General features: G+C 39.7%; 1 long non-coding RNA gene across 2 annotated transcripts in view; it reads left to right on the top strand.

Annotated features, from left to right (window-relative positions):
• LOC308596996 overlaps positions 1 to 26347 on the top strand; it is a 493319-nt gene that overhangs the window by 82860 nt on the left and 384112 nt on the right. The gene's annotated exons all lie outside the window — the stretch shown is intronic.

Raw genomic sequence — 26347 nt, 5'->3', positions numbered from 1 at the left:
AGAATTTCAGACTGTCCTACTACAGCCAGCAGGTGGTCATGTTTTTGAATGCTTTCCCATATAATATACATTCTCTCCGTGTATTAAACTAGCACACTGGAGAAAAAATGGATTTGTATAGCCCTGTTCTAGATTTGCTTATTTATATGGTCAGAAATATCTCCTATCACGTTTGTCTACCATCTTATTTATTTTAATAGTCCTTGTTTTTTAGCAGCTTTTCGGTGTGATGTTGTGAATGCAGTAAATTTGCATGATTACCAGCTTTTTCTATGAAGTAATTTTTGCAGCCATCATCTGCCGAGATCTTTGTGGAGGGCCTTCTTCAATGGGTCAAATACTGAGTTTCCTTGCCAGACGCCATTGTAGGGAATTGAGTCTTAATTCAGAAACATCTGCATTTATTGGTGCTCTCCAATGAAGTTTTACTCAGAGTAGACCCATTGAAATCAATTAACACGACCCCGTTAGGTCCATTAATTTCAATAGATCTACTCTGAGTAAACCTTAGTTGAATACCATGCATTGCAGACTTAGGATGTTTGATCATATAAGCATCACCATTGTTTTCCTCTGCTGAGCACAAACAGCTGTTAATGTTTGTGTGCTGTGATGAGCAAAAGCAGACATTCCTTCAGTGTATGGTTTAATACTTGGACTGTCTGTTCTGGAAATAGATGGCTGAAGAAAGGTGATAAAATGTATCCTGCTCTTTAACTTAGCAGTCCTGCCTTTTTTATGGGAGCCGATCTATTTTAGAAGCATCTTGTATCCCATCTCCTCAATCTATCTCTGCACAACAGTGATACTGAAAAGCATTTTATGGAGACAAATACGGTTCCAGTTGACTTTACAGAGTGCTGTGTGCAGGAGAAGGATCCTAATAAGCTTAGCGATATCTTTCAAAGGGCAGGATAGCTTACAAATAGAGCTTTGGTCAGAATGCCTCAGCATTTTCTAATGGTAGCAGGTTGAAATCCTGTGCTCACTTGCCTGGGAGTAAAACCCATTGAACATACTGTACTGGGGCTAGTTTACATGGTTGCATATAACTCTTCAGTATTTCTGGAACAGTTTGCAACAAGACTTCCAATAGATTAGAAAAAAACAGCAATGGTTCATCTAAACAACAGCTTGATTGGGCTCCAAGCAGATGTAAACTTTTATTGTATGGTTTTAGCTTATTTTTATTTTTGTGAACAGCTTTGATACATTTTTGTGATATAGTGGTATATAAATATTTTTTTATAAATACATAAACATACAAAATCCACTCATTTTTGCTCCTGACAGAAATTGGATGTAGTGCTATTTTGCATATGTAGGCCTTTCAGCAGCTGTATATAGTAGATCAGCATTCTTGTTCTTAGGCTGTGAGTGAGAGGGCTAAGAAGGCCAGCTATTGAGGTCATGGTTGATTTAAGATTTGAAACGGATGCTTTCTGGCCCCGAGTCCTCCCTTTTGCCCACGACATCAGCTCTCACTCTCTAAGAGAGTTTATCATCTTTAAAGTCTCCACATCAACCATTCCTGCTTTTAAGAAAATGTCATGCACTGTAGATTGAGTGTTTAAAACGTTGATATGCTGAACTTGATAAATAGCACTGGATAAACAGAAGAAAAACAGAAAGGGGAAAATATAGTTGTTGCATGTATATATGCCAGAACTTCTTGTATTCTATCATTACTTGGCTGTTGAAGCAACATGGAAGAGCAGAAGAGAGCCCTTTTGCTTCTAAAGTGTGGTTCCAAAAGCGATCACTGGAGATTTGTCCTACAAAGTATCAGGTGCATGATTACAAATTAACAAGTGTTCCTTGCAGTGCATGTTGAGACATTGACTTTGGAATAAGAATCAATATTCTTTTATCTTGGAATCCTTTGTCTTGTTTCATGTGCAAAGTTGCTTAAGGAGAGCATTTTTTTCTGCACCAGAGAAGACAAAACATTAGGAGACAGCAAACAATTGATTCCTAATAAATCAGTTTTGCCTGTGTAGATAGGAAGTTTAAGCAAAAGGCAAAATAGATATCTTCCAGTTAAATAATTGCATGGGCATATATTGCCACTGGATTATATGTAGCTCACTATCATTTAATGTATTTTGATCTTCTTTGACTAGGCTCTTTTACATGTTAGAAGTAAACAAGCATAGGAGCCACCTCCTAGGGACTGTGAGGGCTTTGGCCCCCACAAAATACTTTAGGGCCCCCCAAGTTGATGGGCATTCTTATTCTAATGGTGTGTGTGCACTTTCTCATGTGATCAATTATGTGGTGCGGGGCTTACCTGGGCCCCCACAATACTTTATTTAAGTTGGCACCCCTGCAAACTAGCAAAACTAATCCATAGATGTTTTCCTTTTTCTTTGAAAGACAATACATGCAGTATCCATTCACTGAACGCTGTTGTTTACTCACAACATATTGCATAAGAAAGCAGCATGAAGTACTTTGTCTAACATAACAGACCCTGTAGTCTAATGGAAATCAGATAGCACAATTTAGGAGCTGTTCCCGTCTGATATAAACTGATATAAATGTAAAGACCCCTTCATCGTCTGTTTAACTCATTGCTTGTTTTCCCTCTCATTCTATTTTGTGGGATGAAGGTTTTGTTGGCATAGTATGTAATGAATTTTAATATTTTTAACTATTGTTGTGTTGATGTTTGTGTACAGGCATGGTCCTCACAATAAACGGATTTGTTGTTGTCGTTGTTGTTAAATAAACTCTTTCCAGGCATTCAGTTTCTGTGTGAAGTAATCAAAGAAAGGGTTCGGGAACAAATGCACTAGCTTCACTCCTTCTATGAATGTATGAAGATAGTTGTAATGCCACTTAAGCTCTCTCTCTTTGACTGCTAAATCTAACCCAGGAGCATTGGACTGCAGGGTTTGAGGAAGGAGTATTTACCTCTCCTATCCCCACCTCACAATAGTCTTGGCAAGAAATCCAAGTAGGGAAGCCTGTTTATACTTCTCCATACCTAATTACATTTTAAAAACATGGTCATTAATTGCGTATACACAATAGGCAGTGGCTACATTGCCATCGTTCTTCAACATTATCTTGAGATGAATCGGAGCTCAGTTGCAAGTTTCGCCAGACTTACAGCCAGAAATCAATTAAGTGTTGTTTGATGGTGCCTCTGCCATCCAGCTTGAGTGTTAAGATCACTGGGGGAAGCTCTTCAAGGTGTCCCATTGCCTGGCAAAGCGTGTGGTGTGATGAAGCAACCAAAGTCCTCTCCATGGGGATAAGATAACCTTCCTTTTGATGTGAGGCTGGTGCTGATGTTTCCCTTTTGCTGCTGGTATAAGATGCTTTTTCTTCTTCTTTTTTGCCTGGGTATATGAGTGTTCTAGATGGTCATATGGCCAATTGTGACCTGAGTCCTATCACCTGCTGTGAATTGCTTTGAATTTTTTATCTGATCTCCGATTGTGTGCCGTGGTAGCAATTCACATGATTGCATTAGCTTGCTTTGTTTTATGTTGCCGATGTTGTATTCAGCCCTGGGATCACTAGGATGAAGGGTGGGCTTATAAACCTATGAAATAAAATATAAATAGATTATGGTGTATCTGGGAATGTCTTGTGGTGTTCTGGTGTTCTCCCAGCCCCACTGAAGTTCTGTAGAAGTTAAGGATGAAAGTGGCAATTTGGTAATTGTATGCGTCTTTTTGGTTTTGTTGCTTTGGCAGTTGTCTGCTAGGATTTTACATGGTTGTGCTTTACTCTTTTATTTAATTTTAATGAACATACTGAAAAAAGGTTGCAGAAATAGATCTGGGATGAAGAATACGCTATGGAATGGCAACTCTACACTGAAGCTCAGTACATCCTGGTATATTCTTCTCCCCGCACCCTCCCAGAAAGATTTCCCATTCTTCTTACTGCTAACTCTGTTCGACACTATAAGCCACAGCAACTGTGTGTTCAGAAGCACAAGGAAGGCTCTGGAAGCTGATGATATTATAAAGGTTTGTGCTTCATAGATGTACTCTAGTGGCCACTTGGCCTTTGATTATGCAAATGCCATAATAGATAATAGAGCCTTTGGATCTGGCAGATGTTGCCATTACAATTCTAAGCAAGGGGCTGGCTCAGATACGTTAAACCTCAGGGGGGCCCCCTGCCTCAATACCCTTTAGTATCCATCTTGCATGCCTCTCCAAATGCCTACTGTATTGGATTGTAAGTATTTCATAGCTAGAATTGTTTACCTTTCTATGAATAGCAACCCTCACTTGCTAGTGCCCTGCAATATACCGGTAATTGCAAAACAAGGTACTAATGATGGAAATGTGACTCATACGTCTACTTGCATGTATTAAATGATTGTGCTGATTAGGATTGTAAAATCCCAACTTGAGCTAGCCTCAAGAAGAATTGTACCAATCCTTGGGGCAACAGAAGCTGGTGAGGTAGTGCAACAAGCAGGAAAAGACTGCCCCCACAAAGAAGCAACCTTAGGGGAAGGGTGGCCTCATATTGGCAAGAGACGTGGAGGCAGTGGGCAGATGAAATCATTGCCATGAGGGTGTATAGCTGTGGCAGGGCTAGCGGCACCTAGTGTAGGCATTGTCGCAGTACACCATTGGTGCTCATGTCTGGGTGCTCATGGCCTCTCAGCAGCCACATACCTGCATTGTGCTGACATTAGATGTGTCTCCCATTAGTAAAGATATGAGGGCTTTTCTCGCTCTTAGTTGCCACAAGTGTGGCAAACTATTCCTACCTATCACATTGAAATGAATTCAAAGCACAGTGGTACCTCGGGTTAAGAATTTAATTCATTCTAGAGGTCCGTTCTTAACCTGCAACTGTTCTTAACCTGAGGTACCACTTTAGCTAATGGGGCCTCCTGCTACCACCGCACAACTTCTGTTCTCATCCTGAAGCAAAGTTCTTAACCCGAGGTACTATTTCTGAGTTAGCAGCGTCTGTAACCTGAAGCGTCTATAACCCAAGGTACCACTGTAGTGCATTTGCAGTCATCCTTAATCATAGAGTTGGAAGGGATCCTGAGAATCATTTAGTCCTGCCCCCTGCAGTGCAGGAATATGCAGTTGTCCCATACAGTGATCAAATCTGCAACCTTGGCATTATCAGCATACCCAACTGAGGTATTCTGCTCCATCTTGCCAAATGGGATTATTATCCCTCTCCCACACCCCGTACCCTGTTCTCCCACCCCCACCTGAGGGCTAGTTTTGGGTGACAGGCATGTTCTTTTTTAAAAATGAAGCATAACGTATACAGTGATTTACTTTAAATCTCTCTATAAAGATTTGAGTCTACTGTTAGTAACAACACGAGGGTGATGTTCAAGAAGAAAGAAATGTGTTGGGAAATGTTTTGGAAAATTTGTTGGCCAAGATATAAAGTATAAGTATATGCAAATTTGAGCAATGAAAAACAATTTTGAAAAATGTTTCTTCGAATTGCTGTGCTCCAGTTTAATTCTGCTATTGTTACTGTGATGTTATTTCCTTGGGAAATGTACGTTACTGTATGATATGCCTGGAACCTAGTAAGTCTTAATACTTTTTTCTTTTTTTTACTTCTAAGGTAAACATATCTTTAACTACTTTTTATCTTACCATTAAGACAAAGACAGCCTACTTAGTTTCTGCAGTATGCTTATAAAAACATCACTAAGCTATACTTTATAATGGGGCACCTGGCATTTCCTAAACACGGAGAGAATAGCAAAATGTGGTGCTTCACTATGAAAGCTGTGTTGTGCAGTGAAATAGTGTTTGTGTAGAACTTATAAACTGATGATAATCTTCTTGCATCTTTCCCCCATCTCTATTTTTTCCTCCCTTATCACTCTGAGATGAAAAGTCTGTGGATTTATCTTGTGCCTGTCATGGTTCTTCACATGACTTAAAAATAATGAATTGCAGTACTCACTGATGATTTATGATTCTCACTGACGTAATTAATGATACACATCAGTTTTTCCTCTTAATTGAAGGAGGCACAACAACAAACTCATTCCCCAACATACATTAAAGGAGGACACAAGGCAAGGGGACATATTAGAAATGTTTATAGTTTTATATTTTTGAATGTGAAATATGGAGGAAATTAGATTTACATATGCTAGCTAAGCCAAAGGTTTTTTGTCTAGTTTTTTGTTTTAGGAAAATGAATACTGCTGATGTAAACATAAATTGAATACTGCAATGTGTTGGGCCTTTCCCCAAATCTCCAAATAAAACGGTGTTCAGAGGTGGGTATGCTTCTGTGAGTCAGGAGGTGGAACAGTTTTATTTTTTATTTTTTTAAATTCTCTCCTTTTTAAAATGTAAAACTCGAAGCCAAAAACATCGTATTTCCACCTAATAGGCTTTAGATTACAGACTACATCTTGCTTTGCTTATTCAAACTCAGTCAGATATAATAGAAATGACAATTTATTCGAGAGGTCTGACAACTGCAGACCTTCGTTGTATTGCAAAGACTGTCTTTGCTTACATAGTCAGTTTCTCAACAGCTTTTAAAACTTGAGCATTAGGAAAATGACAATTTTGCATTGCTGTGCTCAATGAAAAGAGTCGGAGAAAGAGAATAGATATTGCTAATAATTTGCATGTTTATGATCAATTATTATCTGGGAGGTTTTCACACCCATTACAAAAAGTACTAATGCCTGTACAATAACAATTTAGCCAGTCTGAACAGTATAATTAACTTAGAACTTGGGCAAATTAATGGTTACTTAAGTAATGTTTTACTTTAGTAAAATAACAAATAAGGTAGAATTCTTTGCACATCTTTAGAAACAACGGTAGATGTGTCAAGTGTTCCAAACTTGATTTGCGCATTTTATGGTACTCCAGTCAGCTGCCTATTAAAAGTGTGATCAGGTAGTTTAGACAGTGACTAGCTGTGTCAACAGAAGGAAAGTGGGGGATTAGTCTCTATGGCAACAACAAAGTATCCCTGTTTGTAGACAGACAAATTCTGCTACATCTGAAAAAGATTGACAGGTCTATTCCTTTGCAACTGACCCATAGAAATTAGCAAGTAAAAGTTATTATACTGGGCTGTATTGAAGGATTCTCAATATCTTAAAGTGCTCTTGTAAGTTTTTCTGCAGCATTTGCATGAGAAACCTGGCAAGAATTGTTCTGAGGTTTATATCTATGGTTTGATAGATGCTTTGTGAGGGAGTATTGCTGGTGAGAATAACTTAATTTTCAGTTCTCTGTATGACAGAATTGTTGGAGCATAGACTGAAGGGGAAAACACACATCAAAGGGCCCCGGCTGAATAATATGTCACATTTCTAAACTGAGGGATTATAGGAATGCTATAAATTGTATGTTCACAATAATACAATTATAAAAAATATTTCCCTCCAATTAGCCTATCATAATTGCAATCCAGTGTTTCCAAATAATGAAGGTTCTCACTGGAAAACCCCCACACATACCAGGAATTTGTGATTTAACCAGGTGACCTTTCTGTTTCACTTAATGTTACTGAGTTGGAAGACATAAAAGCTGTAATTGAAATATTCTACTTCAAATTTATCAGTATTACTTTTTTAAGGGAATGGAAAAGTGATGTTCCTATCTGATTGTTCACATGTCTTGTATTTAGGTACCAGATGAAGAAGCTAGATTTCACCTTTAGGCCAATCATTGCAAAACTACTTTCAAAACTCTTTTAATTTCATCAAATTATCCATTGGCAAAATTCTCTCCGGATTTGATGGATGGGGGTTTGGGGTTTTTTTAAAAGAGAAAAGTAAAATAACACTAGACTTGGTAAAGTATTTCAGATTGTTTTAAAGCTAGTGTTAAATAATATAGATGGAACTTTAGTCCAATTCACAGAATGCCCGAGAGTCTGTCATTTAAGTAAAACATGCTGTACAATTTATTCTACTAATTTTTGTAAGAAAAAGCTTTAGCTTCAGCTGTCCTTGAAACACAGTGATGAGACTCTTGAACCTGGAAGTGGATTTATCTACATTTTTTCATAAATATTTTGATACAGCATTCTAGAATGTGGAGTTGCTTTATTTTTGCATGCAAATTTCAGAAATAAGCATCTAAAACTGAGAAGACAGCATGCCATTAATAGAATGCAGTTGGAACATTAATTTTTGCCTCCTATTTCCTTCATAGTATAGTTTGACAGGAAACACTATTTTAGGGAATGAGAATAGCCAGGATGGTGACAGGTAAAATGCTAAATATCACAGTACAGTTGCATTAGCCTTTGACATATTAGCAGTGCACACTGGGGAAACAATTCTTTGTAAGATTTGTATGTAGAGAGCTGTAAAGCCATACTGTATATGTTTACTACAGATGACTGTAAAATTATCTGTGCTTCCTATTCTTGGATGATAGCTCCTTGTGCTTATTATCAGAAGCTGCTCTCAAAATTCCAAGTTGTTGTTGTTGTTTTTTAAAAAAACACATTTATTTGATTTTTAAAAATATAAACACACAACAAACATCAATTCAAAATCCAAATACTCAGATTACTTTGATTCTCCTGACTTCCCCCCATCCCTTCCATGGGTCCTAGTAAAAATAATTACAACTGCGTATCAATATTTATCCAAATATTTTTCCTTCTAAGTTGTCCATAATTTCCGTTACTTTACAAGTGTGATTAAAATCCTGCCAATGTTTTAACCTGCTTGCAGTGGTCTTGTATACAAATTATAAACTTTTCCCATTCTTTCTGAAAGTTATTGTCTTGATTTCTGAGCTTCCCAGTTAGTTTTGCTATTTCGGCATAGTCCATCATCATTTGCCATTCTTCTCTTGTTGGGATTAACTCTTCCTTCCATCTCTGGACCAGTAGCATCCATGTGGCTGTTGTTGCATACATAAACAATCTTTTCTGATCCTTTGGGATTTTGGTACCTGTAATTCCTAGTAAGAATGCTTCTGGTAAAATTTCCCCAAGTTTCAAGCTTCTCAGAGGATGGGGGAAATTAGTTTTTTAATTTTACATATGGATCTTTGGATCCCAATGAAAAGGAATATTTCTGACATCATCTTTATTTCTGGATGACATGAAAACCTTCGCCCCAGTTGCTTTAAAAGGCATGCACTAAATTCCAACGCAGGATACAAAATAATAATGAAATTTAGATCTATATAAACTAGTTTACTCTATAGATACCATTTTATTGAGACATCAGTGAGCTGCCTTGTAAATTGAAGCATTGTAAAAGTAATGCAAGGCTACCATCCTAATTACACTTACTTGGAATGAATCACATTGAGCTTTCTAAGTAAAATGTGCACAAGATGGAACGGCATGTCTTCCCCTCCTGTCCATAATCTTAAAATTTTGATATTGCCACCACAAATACACCTCTAAGCACCTTTGCCACTTGTGCTTGATGAACAGATGGTATATTTACTGGGGTTCTCTCTGTTGGTGATAGAAAGAAGAAAAAAGGTCAAGAGGAGCATTTTATATACTCACCAGTTCAAATCAGTAAAGGTGCAGTGGTACCTTGGGTTACATACGCTTCAGGTTACATATGCTTCAGGTTACAGACTCTGCTAACCCAAAAATAGTACCTTGAGTTAAGAATTTTGCTTCAGGATGAGAACAGAAATTGTGCAGTGGCGGCGCGGTGGCAGCAGGAGGCCCCATTAGCTAAAGTGGTGCTTCAGGTTAAGAACAGTTTCAGGTTAAGGACAGACCTCCAGAACGAATTAAGTACTTAACCCGAGGTACCACTGTAAAGGTAAAGGGACCCCTGACTGTTAGGTCCAATTGTGGACAACTCTGGGGTTGTGGTGCTCATCTCGCTTTACTGGCTGAGGGAGCCAGCATACAGCTTCCAGGTCATGTGGCCAGCATGACTAAGCCACTTCTGGCGAACCAGAGCAGCACACGGAAATGCTGTTTACCTTCCCGCCAGAGCGGTACCTATTTATCTACTTGCACTTTGACGAGCTTTTAAACTGCTAGGTGGGCAGGAGCAGGGACCGAGCAATGGGAGCTCACCCCGTCACAGGGATTTGAGCAAGCCTAGGTGGTTCCAAATACTTATCAGTTCTACCCTTCCATAGAGACTATTGCAGCAGTCCAGCTTCAAAGTATTTTACTTAACATAATATATCATCATATTTTATTATTAAGGTCAGAGTGGCTTACATGGAGATTCAGTCATTCCCCTCCCATGCAAGGTGTACAACTACCGTATTTTTCGCTCTATAAGACGCACCAGACCATAAGACGCACCTAGTTTTTGGAGGAGGAAAACAAGAAAAAAAATATTCTGAATCCCAGAAGCCAGAACAGCAAGAGGGATCGCTGCGCAGCAAAAGCAACAATCCCTCTTGCTGTTCTCGCTTCTGGGATTGCTGCGCAGCCTGCATTCGCTCCATAAGACGCGCACACATTTCCCCTTACTTTTTAGGAGGGAAAAAGTGAGTCTTATAGAGCAAAAAATATGGTACTTAGTTTTTAGAATGCTTCACCATTGCATCTCTCGGAATACTCACTAGACTCAGGCAGCCTAGGTTTTTAGTTACAAGGAAATGCTTTGTCTAATAGGAAGTTGTACTGATCATGGCTGATCACCATTATACGCTTGGCTTTTGTTTCATCACCCCCCTCCCTCCAATGAGATTCCAAGACCTGTATCCAGAAGATAAGGAAAAAACAGTATTGCATCTATGTGGAATTAAAGGGGAATGGAATATCCTTTTCCGAAAGAACCTGGTGCAGTTTAGACCAACACCCTATTGTTATCCATTGAGTTTCTTCTGTAGAAAAGGCCTGGACACAACCTCTAAGTTCTGTGGTCACAATACAATGCTTCATGAGCAATAGCATCAAAGGCAGTGTCTGGTTTAGAAGGGATGTCACTTTTGTTATAAGATGCAAAACAGGTTACCTGTGTGCTCATGAAAGCAATAATAAATGTACTTAGTTATGTGTGCTAGCAAGAATTATATGACACAAATCCTCAACTCAGTCAGCAGATGTAGAAAGAACAAATATTTGAATTTGAGGATCCAAAATGGTGAGATGATATTTATATTTTGCTTTGTTTGACTTTTTACTTACTCATACTCTCCTGCAATATACTCTACTTAAAACATCACATTGAGAAGCTAATAATTCTTTTCCAAGGAATAGACAAGGCTGCTTTTCATCATCTCATGTTTCCCTATGCTATATATCCTCCTCTTTTGTATTTATTACTTAGTCACCCTAGAAAAGTGAAAGACACTAAGAATGTAAAGATATAACCTGCTCTTTAAAGATAGAAAACTACCCACCAAAACTGGTAATAACTTCATCATTGCAGATTTATGTCTTGCAGGTTATCTGCCTTTGTAGCTGTCTTAAGTACAACTGAAATTTCATTTAAAATATTTGTATGATGGCCATAATTAATTTTTAGGTGAGCTGAACTGACAAGCACTGCTTTTCTGTGTTTTGCTGTTTCTAGTGTCATTAATAAATGTAATGGATTTGGTAGTTCCTGACATCCTGTCAATCTTTTGTTCTCTTTTTGGGGGCAATATTTTTCTTATTATTTTCTCATGGAATACGCAACCATAAACCATTCTGCATAGATTATTTCTTGAAATTTCTCACATCAGCCCTCTATGCATTCACCTCATTTCCCCCTGACTTGCTTTTTGTTTTACAATTTTTTTCTGGCTGTGATAGGCAACAGAATAAAGGAGAGTCAAGCAGGCTTATAACTGTTCACTTACTGGATAAGTCTGATTTTGATGCTTTCCTAAAGCTTCAACAGCAATGTGGGCTACTAGTACTTATATCTACAAATTATTTACCTGATTTGATTTGAACTAAGACAAGGTTTACAGTTGAGTTTTTTAAACTGGATGCATGAGATCCTGGGAGATCCTAAAGTTGTGACTATCACAGAGAAGTTTTATTGTTAGAAAACAAACCTGGAGAGGGGAGAAACACCCTAAGCACTAGGTCACACTGCCTCTCAATAATAGCTTAATCACAGGCTGAAGAATTCTTTTATACCATTCTTCTAGACTTGCATAACTTAAGCCCATGAATAAAAATTTCTCAGAGACTTAAAAGGAAAGACTAATTATTAAACATAATTCTTGCAAATGGTATTTTGTCTCTTGCGCTAGCCATATCAACCTTCTCTTTGTGTGTCTTTTTCACTGCCCTCTCTGTTCCACATTGTCCTTTATATCTCCACTCTCTGTCCTCTTTCCCCAACTATAGATGAAAGAAAAAAGAAACGAGGGGTCTCTATGGTGGGATACTGTGCACAATACACCAACACAGATACTGGTACCTGTTTATCAGTCTCCAGACGTCCCCACTGTAAAATGAGATGAATTGTTCAAAAATGTCCCCTAAATGCAGTGCTATTTTTTTTTTTTAGAAATAGAAGTCTTGGAAATCACCATGAATGTCTTCCTTGTTCTCTTATAATGGCAATGGTACCCACCTGAGAGGGAAAAAAGCCCAGCCTAAATGATATACAGGGACTCAATCCTAACCATGTCTGCTCAGACATAGGTTCCATTTAAATCAATGGTGCTTACTTCCAGGTTAGCGGAGTTAGGATTTCACTCTTATTGTGCTAAAAGTCACAGAAAAAAATCTTCAAGTTCTGCGCCCTTATTTTTTGCATTAGTTTATTCGGGGAGCGGGGCGGAGCCAACATCAAAGAGCTATTCTGTGGACTCCCCCCAGTGTCACAACTATGTGTTGGGATCAACAATGCCAGAACCCTAGAAGGCTGTTCCCAGGATTTGGAAAGTTGCAGTCTGCTCATTCTGAAATAAATTGGGGCTCTTTGAATGGCTCCATTGAATGCTGACACCTCTTGAGATTATTAGCTCATTCCAGAGGCCTTCATCCCATACTAGCACCCAGCAGCAAGACAGTCTGCTGAAGACCCCCAAGGGGAAAAGCTGACCACAGGAGCCAGGATGGAGGAGCAGGAGGTGACAACGTTGGCAGTGCCTCTCCATCCTTTCCACACATGCTACATGATGGAAATGCTATCAGAGTCTTGCACTGACTGCATCTCATTCTGTCTAGGAGGACTGGGGTTACTGCCAAGGTGGTTGGCGTTTGCGTGTTCAGACCCAGAAACCTCCCCCCGTAAATAAATACACACATGACTCAAATTTTGGTTTTTGGCAGAATTTAGACCACAACTTTATTGATTACAGAAAGTGACTGGTTGCATAGGCTCTGGTTCGACTAGCTCTCTGCCATGCAGGTGGCACTGACCCAGGTTTGCAGCATAGGTCAGCCTAGGGTGAACATCTGGATAAGCGGAAAGCTGGGAACAGGCTATCTCTGCCACCCAAATGTCCCCCTGGACTCAGGCACGGGCACAACTCCCTCTCAGGGGTTGACCAAACCATAGAGTCCCTGGATTCCTTTAATGGAATACCCTTCACATAGGGATGGCGAGAGCGTTCTCCCATCCCTATCACCTAAACCAGGGCCTGTCTGCAACTTTACAAGTTGTGATGATTTGCTACGTGGCAGGCGAAACCAAATGGCAACAGCCAATCAGCCAAGTGGGGGAAATTCCTGCCGTGCCCCTGTCCCAACAACAGATGACACATGACGGCATAGCAAGGTCAAGCGCAAAGCCCTAAAAGTAGGGAGAGGTGGGCGGGTGTTCTGAATGCACGTGCCGAAAGAGGAAGCTCTGGGTCACGTGCATGGGTATAAATCGGTCCCTCGAACCATTTGGACTGCATTCCATTGGCCAGATTGCGCCCAGCTATGAGGGACCTACCAATCGGGTGTTGTGGCTGACCAATCGTACCCACCCACAACACAGGGTGTCGGTTTCCAGGTCTCACTGCACTCACTCGACTTATAGCAGAACACCCTTATCCTAGGCAAAGGCAGATGCTGGCATACTCTGTTTCAAACAAGTGTGTTCAGGTCCTAGAGAGCCTTTCCGATCAACAGAGAGACTGCCAGAGCTGCCATCACCTGCAACTCCAACCTGGCTCCTTTGGTAAGCTTTTGCCTTTTGGGAAAACATCATTAGACAACATATCCTCCAGGAGAGTAGCTCACTGCATCACACAGTGATAATGAAATAAAGATGATATTATGCTGCACTAAGGTAGATGTTTGGAATGTTCGGAGATAAGCTATCATCATAATTGTATTTAAAGATTATGGTGCTGAAATATTTATTGGCTTTCTGACACACAAATACCTGTTCACAGGGTCAAGGGCTAGCAAAATCTTCACCCATTCATTATTTTAAATATTATTTTTTGAACTGCTGAAATGCATCAAATTGGAGAATTGTCCATATAAATTATTGAATAATACTGCTAAAATGCTATTTGGCTTCATCTATCTGTCTATAAATATGTATGTGTGTAAGTATAAACAGGAAAGAAAACCAGCAACAACCACTTAAGAATTTAACCTATTAAGCTGTTTATAAATACTTTTAAATAATTTTTTCAAAGCAATTAAAAACAACATTTTGGGTTGTATCCAATGTTACACAAGTGGGGGGGCATACTGTTTCTGTATGGTGGGCTGCAGAGTGAGGAAGGGAAACTCTGGCTGCATGAGCAACCTTCATAATTTTGTGCAGTACAAAAGGTTTGAAAACTTGCTCGAAAATGCTCTATTGTTTGCAATTAAAACTAAATTTTCAAACCTTCACCTTTTCTCTCTACCCCACCTAGGACATGACAAGCAGATTTTTAAAAAGTCATAGTGAAATCATTTTTTCATGTGATTCTGTGATGCATTTTTTTGTAAGTAGATAAATGGGCGCTAATTGAAATGTGAGGCTTAAAAGCATTGCGTGCATTTATCACAGTTTACAGATGAGTTCAGAAATCTTATTAAAGTATTTGTATACCACTTTTTATCACACACATACACCAAATTGGGAGCAATATTAAACAATATTTGATGAAAGTAAATGTTTGAATTAGAAAAATAAATGCAACGAAACATCCGAAAATATCAAATTGTCACAAGACATAAAGAATTAGACAGCATTCCCATTTAAAAACTAGATATTTTTTTCAGCCAGAACTCACCAGAACTCAGTTCTGGCATCTCTCTGGTGGGCTCCATTGCCATTATAGGAAAACAAGGGAAATGTTCATGGTGAGTTCCGACACCTCTTTTTCTAGAAAAATTGCACTGTTTAAAATTGCATAGTTCAGGAGAGAGAACCAGGTCCACCATAAACCTGGGCAAATAAAAATGTTCCTAGGTGACCGAGGAAGCTCAGAAAGAACGTCCATGCCATTAGAGGAAGTTCTATGACTGGAGCACCACCACAGAGAAGGCCCTATTTCACATCACGAGACAGTGGGCAACATTCTGTTGGGGGCAAGGAGAGAAGCAGGGCTTTGTCTTCTGGTATAGCTCAGTTGGTAGAGCACAAGACTCTTAATTTCAGGGTCATGGGTTCAAACCCCGTGCTAGGCAAAATATTCTTGCATTGCAGGGGGTTGGAGTAGATGGCTCTCATGGTCCCTTCCAACTCTATGATTCTGTTATCTCTGCCAGTCTAGGCAGGTCAGTACTGGAAAAGGTGTTCTCTCAGATCCCTTGGTCCCAAGTCATTTGGGGATTTACACTTCAGCACAAGCACTTTAAATTGGTCCCAGCAATGTATAGGGCAAATCCCACAAAATAAGTGTTTCATGACCACACACAGAAAATGACATTCATCAGCCTGAACAACTAAGACTAATCAACTCCTAGGGGCAGAAGTGTCTTTGGCCCTCATAAAATATTGGAGGGGGTTGGGGCCCCCTAAAGTTGATGGGTATTTTATGCCAAAAGGTGTCCCTGCACCACGTCATGTGATTGATTATGCAGGGCAGGGCTTACTTGCCCCCCTATTTTATTTAGGTTGACACCCCTGTTTGTTGCTGTGAAATAATGAGATGTTTAGTCCCCCCTCCTTTTCTCACCACTAGTGGAAGTTGAACAGTTGACTGAGCTATGCATACAAAGCGTGTTCTCCTTAACAGAGAGCACGTGTTGCGGTTGGGGGAAACAAGCCACCTGACTGTGATTAGGCAGATTTGTGTAAACCCAAGCCTTTTAAGGGGTTAAAATTGGGCTGCCGGGGAGTTTCGTGTGTGGTGAAATTGGGAGGGGTTAGAGGTTATAAATACATGGGGCCAGAGGTTGGACTTCCTCTTGGCCGTTTTTGCATCGGATCACCCGCCCTCCCTCCCTTTAATAGGGTGGTTTTTTGTTTTGCTCGCTTGACCTTGCTATGCCTGTCATGGTGTCGTTCGCCTTGGTGCGGGGGCACGGTAGGAATTTTGCCATCTGGCTGATTGGCTGGTGCCATTTGGTTTTTGCCTACTGCGTAGCAAATCGTCACAACTTGTAAGGTTGGCGGTTAGGCACTGGTTAAATGGTGCTTGGAGGGGTAAGTGCCTACCCCTCCAAATGAGCGAAGGGAATTCCGTTAAAGGAATCCAGGGGCTTGCCATTCTTTTCGTCCTTGTCCCTGGAATCGGACTTGGGCCGTGCAAGCCCCACTGGAACAAGAGGGTGAGAAGTGCGGGACTGAGACCCAGCTTCACTTGCTCACTCAATACTTGTTTCCCACACTGGATTCCGCTGGTGTCCGGAATGCCAGCTCTGTCCCTGAGGGCATGGACAGATAGTCATAACCAGTGCCTAAGCAACCACTCACATTTTGTATTGAATAAAGTTGTGGCCGAAATTATGCCAAAAACCTAAACAAAAATTGACGTGTGAAGTGTGAATTTTTGGGGGGTGGCAATTGTGGGACTCAACACGCAAGTAGCAGAGCTTAATTGTAATCAAGGCAGTCTGTGTGAAAAATATGGATTATTTATAATAAATCAATATATTGCTTACAAAGAACCTAATCAGTGTTTTTATCTAAAAAAAAATGTTTACGGGTATAGTGGTACCTCCGGTTGCAAACTTAATTTGTTCTGGAGGTCCATTCTTAATCCGAAACTGTTCTTAACCTGAGGTGCGCTTTTGCTAATGGGGCCTCCCGCTGCCACCACGCCGCCAGTGCGCGACTTCCGTTCGCATCCTGGGGCAAAGTTTGCTACCAGGAACATCTACTTCTGGGTTACCTGAAGCGTTCGTAAGGAGGAGAGCATGTAACCCGAGGTTCCACTGTACTCTCATTTTCCTACTCATATTGAAATACTGACCCTCAATGAGGTCAAACTTAGATTCACAAAATGTTTAGGGGTACGTGTACCCCTGCGTCCCCCCAGGAAAAAAAGCACTGAACCTAATATTCACCTGTCATGCCATAATCAGTTTTTCATTATGATTCCATGGAAAGTGCAATATGAATGTAAGAGATAATACTGCATTTTTCAATAGCTATTTTCTAGTGTAAGCTTTAGCTATGAACTGCAGATCAGTTACAAGCCATTTTTGGATTTAAATCAGTTAACACCCATTGAAATAAATGGCACTACATCATATTAAAGCAGAGCAGCTTAAATTAATTTATGGTAATAGTGCCTAAAATTGTGCACTTTTTACTGCCGAACTTAGAGGGGGAAATCCTTTAAGATCTGCTGTGGTAGTGTATCCTCAGAATACAGAATGCAAAACAAAAAGAACAAAAACACTTGTTTTGTGAACGGGAATATGCAAATTGCTGACGAGAATTCTAGGTGCCATAAACTCTTTGTTTCTACACAGAGGAGTAGTATAGTGAGCTGACATTTCTCGTAAGGTTGCATGGTTGTGTAGACTAGTTTCTCTGCAGCTTTGCACATGTAGAATCTTAGATTGTAACTTACACCTTCAAATCCATTGAGAGCTAAGAATCTGCAAAGTTCTCCAAATATGATTCAATTTTTGTCTTAAAGAATGACAAGTTGGTGAATACATACATAGCCTATATGTGATGTTGTGCCTAGCGGAATTAAAATAGCCATTTTCTGAAAATGGAGTCTATGTCTTAAATATCTGTTTTCATTTCTGCAAATTTACTAAATAAAAATAATATACGTGGTTTGGCAATAGTTGGTGCACCCTGACATATTTTTTCATTTTTGCCAGAAAATAAAATAATTTCTCAGTTTAGAATCAAAATATTCTATACAAGTGCAGCACTACAAATATTGAGCCAGATATAATTCTATATAGTTATGGAGTTTTTTCCTGATTTTTTTAAAAAAATAAAGCTTACATAAGGCTATTTCATAGCCAGTACTTTTATTTAACTTTCATGGCTTAGTTTACAAGCTTATGATGTTCATCTAATGATTCTGTTTTAAATTAAGATCTGATTACAAAAGTAATTTGTTCCTTGTGTTGAATGCAAGTATTGTGTTCTCCTTTTAAGAAAAACAGCTTCTAGTATTTGCTACTCCCATTAATTTGTTTCTAGCAATATATTGATGGTGTTTCACTAATCTGCTTGCATTTTACACAGCCAACCAAGGGTACATTTAAAATTAATATGGGGATTTCCTTGTATGTCTCTGAGCTGCCCTTGAACACCCCTTAACTATTTTCCCCGTTTTCAGGTTCTTTTTTTTACAGTGGTCCTCAGAAGAGAAATTTAAAGATAAACTGTCACAAAAAAATATGAATTCCATTTAGCTGCGAAAATTTTAACCAATACAGCTAGCTAAAGATCAGTAGAAAGGAATTAGTAGTCACATGGAAAATACTAGCACACAGCAGTTGCTACCTAACTTGAATGTAGCAAATAGATAAAGTGCAATGTTATGGCAATTGATGATGAGTTTGTATCAGTTGTATCACCTTTTATCCTTCATCGTCAATCTATAGGAAAATACTGTAATGAATGGGAGCTTCAGTGTTTGCCTCAGACTCCCTGCCCTGAAGGTTTGGCAACATGACAGCCCTGTATGTACAAAGGTTTGCTATACACATCTTTCTAAAAACTCAAATTCTTTTTCAAACTTTTAGTTTAGACTCTGCTTTGTATCTCCATACGAAGAGGAACATGTTATAATTGTCCTATATCACATAATGTTCTCTTGGAAGTGGAGGATTCTGTAGCAGTATTTTTTTTATTATATTCTCTTTATTTCAGTGGCTGTCTTAAAAGAAAGTGAATTGTTTTAACCAGGGAGCAGTGTAAAATTGACCAGCCATGTGGGGGGAAAAGCAAAAGCAGAGAAATAAGCAAAAAAATTGATTCTGTGTATTTGTTTTTATTTCACAGCAGAAGGGGGCACTAGTGGTCTATAGTAAATAACCAGCCAAACCTTACTTTTGTTATACCATATTTAATAATAATAATATAATTTTCCTACTTAATATTGAGGATGTTTTTCTGTGAATAATTAGCATTATAAATATATAATGCTAATGTAAAAAGTTAAATAATTAATAGAATATATGTAAATATAGTCCGTTGTCTCCCCTGTCTTTTTACATTATTATTGTAATGCTAAAATTAAAATTGGCCTACTGGCCATGGTAAGGAACTAATGCTTATTGTTTAAATGCTTACAAAGATGACTCCTGGCATTAGACATACTAGCATTAAGCATTAAATTTTTGTTAATTTAAATCAGTTCTATTGTGTATACATAGCAAAGTGTGTGTAATTTTTTGAGCCCTTTTTGTTTGAACTGCAGGATTTGAACCATTTTATGTGTATCACCGTTTTTATTTTTCAGTATTTTACACACACCCACACACACCAAACATACAGCCGTAGTAAGTGTGAGATTTCTTTACTTGCTTTCTTCTCTACTTACCTTTCAAAATAAGGTAGCTTCCTGATGATTTCTGCAAGTGCGTTTTGCAAAATTAATAAAAGAGGGTGGGAAATGCCATCTAAAAGCTATAAATGGATGACTTGACACCTCTGATGGCTATTTTTGAATATATTCTCATAACCTGTGAGTCAAGCTCAACTTCGGCAACTCACAATAACACCACTGCGGTTTGCAGCAGTGAATGTTTTCTCTTCATTTTTCTGGGTGCAGGAGTACACAGAATGCGAAGCAGGGATCAATTTAAAAGTTAAGGTATATGTTCCTTTATTTTACCAAATATATCATTTTATAATAAATGTTGGCAGTGTAATTAAATGGAATTCGGGGGGGGGGATTTAAAAAGCACGTATTCAACATACAGACATGTGTTTTAATGGTTTCTGATATTAATATTTCATACTTGGCCTTTAGTTTTAAAAAATGCAAAATTATTATGACATATGAAACCTTCTTTATTTGATTTAAAAAAAAATATTTAGTCTTGTTGCCAATGACTTCTGTAGTATGAGTAAGCTTATTGTCTTTCATGGGAGACAACATCTCATAGTTTTTGACACACAAGTAACTTCAGAGAAATAAAAATAATGTTGAGTTTATCCTTTAATTTTTTTTTAAAAAATCCCTGAACATACTACATGTGAGCCCTGAAGTAAATATAGTTTCTTAATGTTTGTATAAAAGGCACGAATCATTCAGAAGCAACAGAATTGGGGGGGGGGAGGCGGTAAGACAGTTTGGCAACAGTGTTCAAACTATTCACTTCTAGAACTATCAAATGACTTGTCCGCCATTAGAATTTTAGGCTTAACCAAATACAAACTTGAATTTGAACTTGTGCATAGCAAAAAAAATTTACAGAAGCCCATTTCAGTTTTTTTTAAAGCCACAAAAATGAAAGATGTATAAAAATGGTTCATAAATATGTTCTTTGTCTCGGGGAAGAAAACAGCACTATAGAATGTGAGGGGGTTTTTTTATCCTCTGGATCCTCATCTATATTGTCTTCACTTGAAAGCACCATTGCAGCAGGTTGGTCTAGATTGCCCTCGGGGTCCCTTCCAACTCTACAATTCTAGGATTCTGTGAACCTTCTCAGGCACTTCCCCATGCTTAATTTGAAGAAGATGAGGATAAAATCATCCCAATGATGAGAACTAGCATTGTTTTTTTTACATTCTGCAAAACAGCAGTAAATGTGTATTTATAGCAAGTAGCATGACGGTGACAATATATCCCTTATGCTAAGAGACAGTGACTGACCCAAAGCCACTCAATGAGCTTCATAGCTGAGTGGAGAGTTGAGCAGAGGCCACTTGAGCCTCTAACGGCAATTTTGGAACCAAAAGCACCGCCTGCCAAGCTCTACTCCTGCTTCTTTGTGGGGAGTGCAACCCCTTTCAAAGCAGGTTGGAGACAATTCAGCTAGATGAACCAACAATACTACTGCCCTGTCAGAATTGAGTTTCAATTTGTTCACCCTTTTCCAGGCCATTACTGCGTTCAAAAGGGATGTGGGTGGCGCTGTGGTCTAAACCACTGAGCCTCTTGGGCTTGCCAATCAGAAGGCTGGCAGTTCGAATCTGCTTGGTGGTGGTGAGCTCCTGTTGCTCTGTCCCAGCTCCTGCCAACCTAGCAGTTTGAAAGCACACCAGTGCAAGTAGATAAATAGGTACCGCTGCAGCGGGAAGGTAAACAGTGTTTCTGTGTGCTCTGGTTTTCGTCATGGTGTTCCGTTGCACCAGAAGTGGTTTAGTCATGCTGGACATATGACCCAGAAAACTGTCTGTGGACAAACACTGGCTCTCTTGGCCTGAAAGCAAGATGAGCACCGCACCTCATAGTTGCATTTGACCGGACTTAACTGTATAGGGGTCCTTTACCTTTTTACTGTAGTCAAGCCCTGGTTCACAATGTCCGAAACTTGACTTGTAAGAGAGAGGGAGGGAGGGAGAGAGAGGATTGCTGAGTGTCGTCATTGTACTGTTGACACCTCAGCCCAAATCTCTGGATGATCTTTCAGTAGTTTTGTGTATATGGATACCATGGTTGGTGGCACTGAAAGATACAGAGGTCCAGGAGGAACAAAAGGACCACCTTTTCTCTGTCTCTGTTCTGGCAAAGGCCACCCTGTAGGACCACCAAGCCAGGCTCCCTTGCAAAACCAGCCCCAAATTCTGACACATCTCAGGACATTTGCATGCGCTTGTGTGCATACACACACGCCAGAGTGGATTTAGGGGAGAGCAACCAGTTCAGTCACACAGGGCACCGAACCTTGAGGGCAGCACAACTCTTATGTAGAATGGAAGGCAAGAGATTGGGGGGGGGCCACTGAATTTTGGTGTTGCAGAAATTGGGGCTCTAAAGTCGGCTGCTGTGCACACACACTGATATTCATGAGCTACCCAAAGTCAGGCACTCATGGATTTCAGTAGGAGAAATCAATGAGATTTAAACACGCTTAACTTGTGTTCATGGTTAATTATTTGCAATGGTTCACTTAGTGTCAGATAACTGACTAGCAGCACAATCCTAAGCAGGTTTATTCAGAAGTAAGTGATGAAAGATTTTGTGCATTGAGACAATTTATGCACAGTGAGAGCATTGTCAATCGAAACCATTGTGTCACAACCCCAAAGAGAATCTGTAATATTATCCATATCATTATAACACTTTCAATGTGCAAAGTTCTATGCAAACTTCATCTCATTCTGTTTATAACAAGAATATGTGTTATATTTGCATATTTATTTCAGTGAATGTTTTAAATTTCTACAGAACTTCTGTTTGTTGATCAGTTTTTTTTGCAAACCAAATGTATTCAGAAATGTAGGAACATGCAAGCTTGTTTAATTCAGAAAGCAGACTGTTCTAAATGGATGTCAGAGTACCTGAAAAGTTGTTGTCAGGTGCCAGAAATGAGTGAGGATTCTTCGGAATTTATTTTCCAGTTATCAGAAATGTACTTAGACAAATGTTTGGTCCTTTTAATAGCTGTATTACTCATGATTCAGAGTAGCAATTTAGCATTTACTGTTACACAAACATCTACGCTGAGAAATGACAAGATACATTTCTGGTTGGTTTCCCCCCCCCCCCCTGACTTTTAATATTCTGGCATAGCAGATTAAGAGGTCATCATTTTAGCATTTAGATGTAATTTAATGATGACATATAAATATAATGTTTAAAACAAAAGAGTTGGAATGTAATCAAAATAATTTATTCATGAAAAATGAGTATCAACCTCTCAGCATAATTGTAGAAAGTTATAATGCATCTGGATGCTGTCAGCAGTCATGCACATTGATAAATAATAACTAGAACGTTGTTAGTGCTAAATAGTGGAGGAAAAGTGTTCTTCAGACTGATTTCTAGATTCATGTGTACTGGAAACACTCTGAGGCCAATGTGGCACCTTGCATGTTTACTTGGGACACAGTTCAGATGGAATTTACAATGTTTTAAGCCTCATTTATTTCATTAAGAGAGTCAAACATATGTGTCAGGGAACTGCCATCAGTGCCGGAGGGAGAGAGCAAAAGCCAGAGGGATTCCAGAGAGCATCCAGGGATCGGGAGAAGCAGCCCATCTTCTGGGGAAGAGAATCAGCGTAGCACCAGTGGAGAAGGGGGGCAGATGGGTGAAGCGGCGAGGTGGTCCCATGACTCCTTGCCTGGGACAAGCGGGGAGAGTAGGGGTCCTCCGCTGCCCACGCCCTCCTTGCGCAGAAGGCTTTCGCGCAGAGAGAGTAGGAGGAGACTAGGCATCAAAGAGCTTCTTTGCTGGAAGAAGTTTAAGAAACGCCCACTGATGGATTCTGCCAGCGATTGAGTCAGCCACGAGTGAGTGGCTGTCCGGATAGAAAAGGTTCACTTAGGCAACCCAGCCAGGTGTTTGCACCCAGCCGGGGAAATAAGCACCGGCTTACGCACGAGCAACCCCTAGAACCATTACAGCATGTTTACATTTCCCCACTGAAATCAAAGGGGCACCTCAGTGGATTGCATCCTTATTTATAATAAAGTGGTGCCCCGCAAGACGAATGCCTCGCAAGACGGAAAACTCGCTAGACGAAAGAGTTTTCCGTTTTGGAGGTGCTTCGCAAAACGAATCTCCTATGGGCTTGCTTCGCAAGACGACAATGTCTTGCGAGTTCCTGCGGGGTTTTTTTCCTTTCCCCCCCTTTTTCTAAGCCGCTAAGCCGCTTATCAGCTGATCCGATCAGCAGATAAGACGCTAAAAGCCGCTAATAGCGCTAATCCGCTAATCCGTCAATAGGCTTGCTTCGCAAGACGAAAAAACCGCTAGACGAAGAGAATCACAGAACGGATTCTTTTCGTCTTGCGAGGCACCACTGTATTTGTATCTCATGCTCCCCACCCTCAAAGCAGCATGTTAACATCCTAAGAGTGGGTTTCCTGAATGAGCACAATTTGTGTCTTGATTTTCCACACAGAATATAGAGTTTAGGACAGGAGGTAGAAGTTCAGTCCTCAAGAAAGTAAGGTTGACAGAGAATTCGTACATTCAACAATAAGTATTTGCTTTTATATGGGGCGTTGTTTTCTCCCAAGATCATGGTCAAAATAAATTAGATAGGTAAGGAACACCACCACAAAAATAATTTATTGCCAGAAGACTCAGTCATGATAAACTACTATAAAACAAAGTACAACCCTTTCCCATTGGACCTTTCCTGAGATTATTTAGGTAACTTGAATTTTAATTGTGATGTATCAGAGGAAAATGTCCCTTGTTCTGCCAGTTGGCTGTGTTGCATCACTACCCAGGTACTGATATACTGTGTTTTCCTCTTGGAAGTCTTGGAGAAATGAAATGTGATGCTAAATCCAGGTGATCAAAGTCCTTAGATCTTATCTAATTTCCTTTGTTCAAGGTATCCTCTTCCTGCACCTCTCACCTCAGCAAATGATTTACAGCCTGGGTGAGAGGCCAGAGAATATAAAGTACTGCTGTCTTATACATATAGAAAGAAGGCTAACAGTAACAGTAGACAAAAACCAACAGTGCCTGCTTAGTGGCTTTTCAAAAGTTCTTATTCCTGAGCTTCATGTACCTTTTGGATTGTGAGGATAAAAGACACGAGACTTGTAAAGCACGGGAATAATACTTCAGAAATAATAGGGAATAGTAATAGACTTGGCAACGCTATCTAACTTAAAAATGAGATGTTCTACCCTGAGACAAGAGGGAGCATGCGGTCTAACATGATATAAATTAGTAATCCATTTCACATTTCTTAAATATCATAGTAAAGTCCTTTAAACATCTATTCAAAAGCAAGTTCCACTGAGTTAGGAAGTGCTTATAGGATTGCAGCCTATAAGCTGTAGAGGTAAATAGGCTTGAATTTAGGTCTAGAGGGACAGAAAAAAGTATGGCATAATAGTTCTCCTCCAGCCTGGGACCATATGGTGAAGGGTGGGTAGTAGTAACAGTAACAGTAACAGCAACAGCAACAGCAACAGCAACAGTAACAGCAACAGTAACAGTAATATAATATAAAACAGGTATTTCATGGGTCACATTGACTGGCAGGAAGGCATTTATTTTTCTTTAGACAGAAGAAGTACCCATTTGTTAAGGAGTTGTTTTAGATGCATGTGGCTTATGGTAGATAGGGACTGAAGGAGGAACCAATGTCTCTAAAGGAAAAGAAAGATTGTAAGTTTTTGCACCTTGCTTAGCTTTGAACATGAGGCAGCAGGAGGAGAGAAGAACATGGCTTTGATATTAAGTTGTAGACCTGGTTGTTCTTTCTTTTGAAAGTTGCAGAAAAATGGCAAGGAGAGTCTCAAAACCTGATGTGGCTTTTCTTCCTGTACAAAGAATTGGGAGGGGAAAGGCTCTTTCTGTATTTAGGTGTGTGTCTGGAGTCGGTTTGGAAAACGGAGCCCTGTTGACTTGAGAAAATGTAAAGCACTTAATGGCTCAAAGTGTAGTGGCCCGATAAACTTGTGATACCTACAATCCATGCTGTGAATACAGTTCCAGTCTCCATTGGTCTAGGTGGGCAACAGGAAACAAGATGAGGAAGCAATCAGCCTGCCCCTCTCCCTGCATGGAATGTGGAATTGTCCCAGAAAATAAAAAGTGCTTGCCTTTTGTAATAAATGAAAATCTGCCCTTATTCCCTTATGGGGGACACACGAGCCCTTATAGAGTCCTATGTAAGTTCTCCATCGGTCGGAGGAAAAAACCAGAGGCCAACCAGAGAATACTGAGAAGCAAAGCAGCATGTAAGCCTGATCTTTATTGAACTGTTGCAACAGGGTGCTCCCTTCACATGCAGGAGAAGGAGGAGGACCCAGAACCAAGGTGTGTCCACCCTTATATAGACATTTTAAATTGCCAGTCCTGGAGTCCAAGCCCACCCCCAGAAACACCATACCTACATCACAGAAAGGGCGGGCTAAAGCAGAAATCTGAGTGGGTTGTTTACTTACTGTCTGGCAAGTTACCTGTTAATGCTTACTGGATTGATACCCTGGGGAGCCTGGCCAGTCTTTTGTAATGATAAATACTTAGTTCCTGAGCCAGATCACAGGCTCACCCTATTCATACAC

The sequence above is a fragment of the Podarcis bocagei genome, assembly GCF_964188305.1.
Source record: "Podarcis bocagei genome assembly, chromosome: 11".
Taxonomy (NCBI): Eukaryota; Metazoa; Chordata; class Lepidosauria; order Squamata; family Lacertidae; genus Podarcis; species Podarcis bocagei.
Note: the sequence above shows the minus strand (reverse complement) of the source record. Positions and strands in the feature narration are given on the sequence as shown.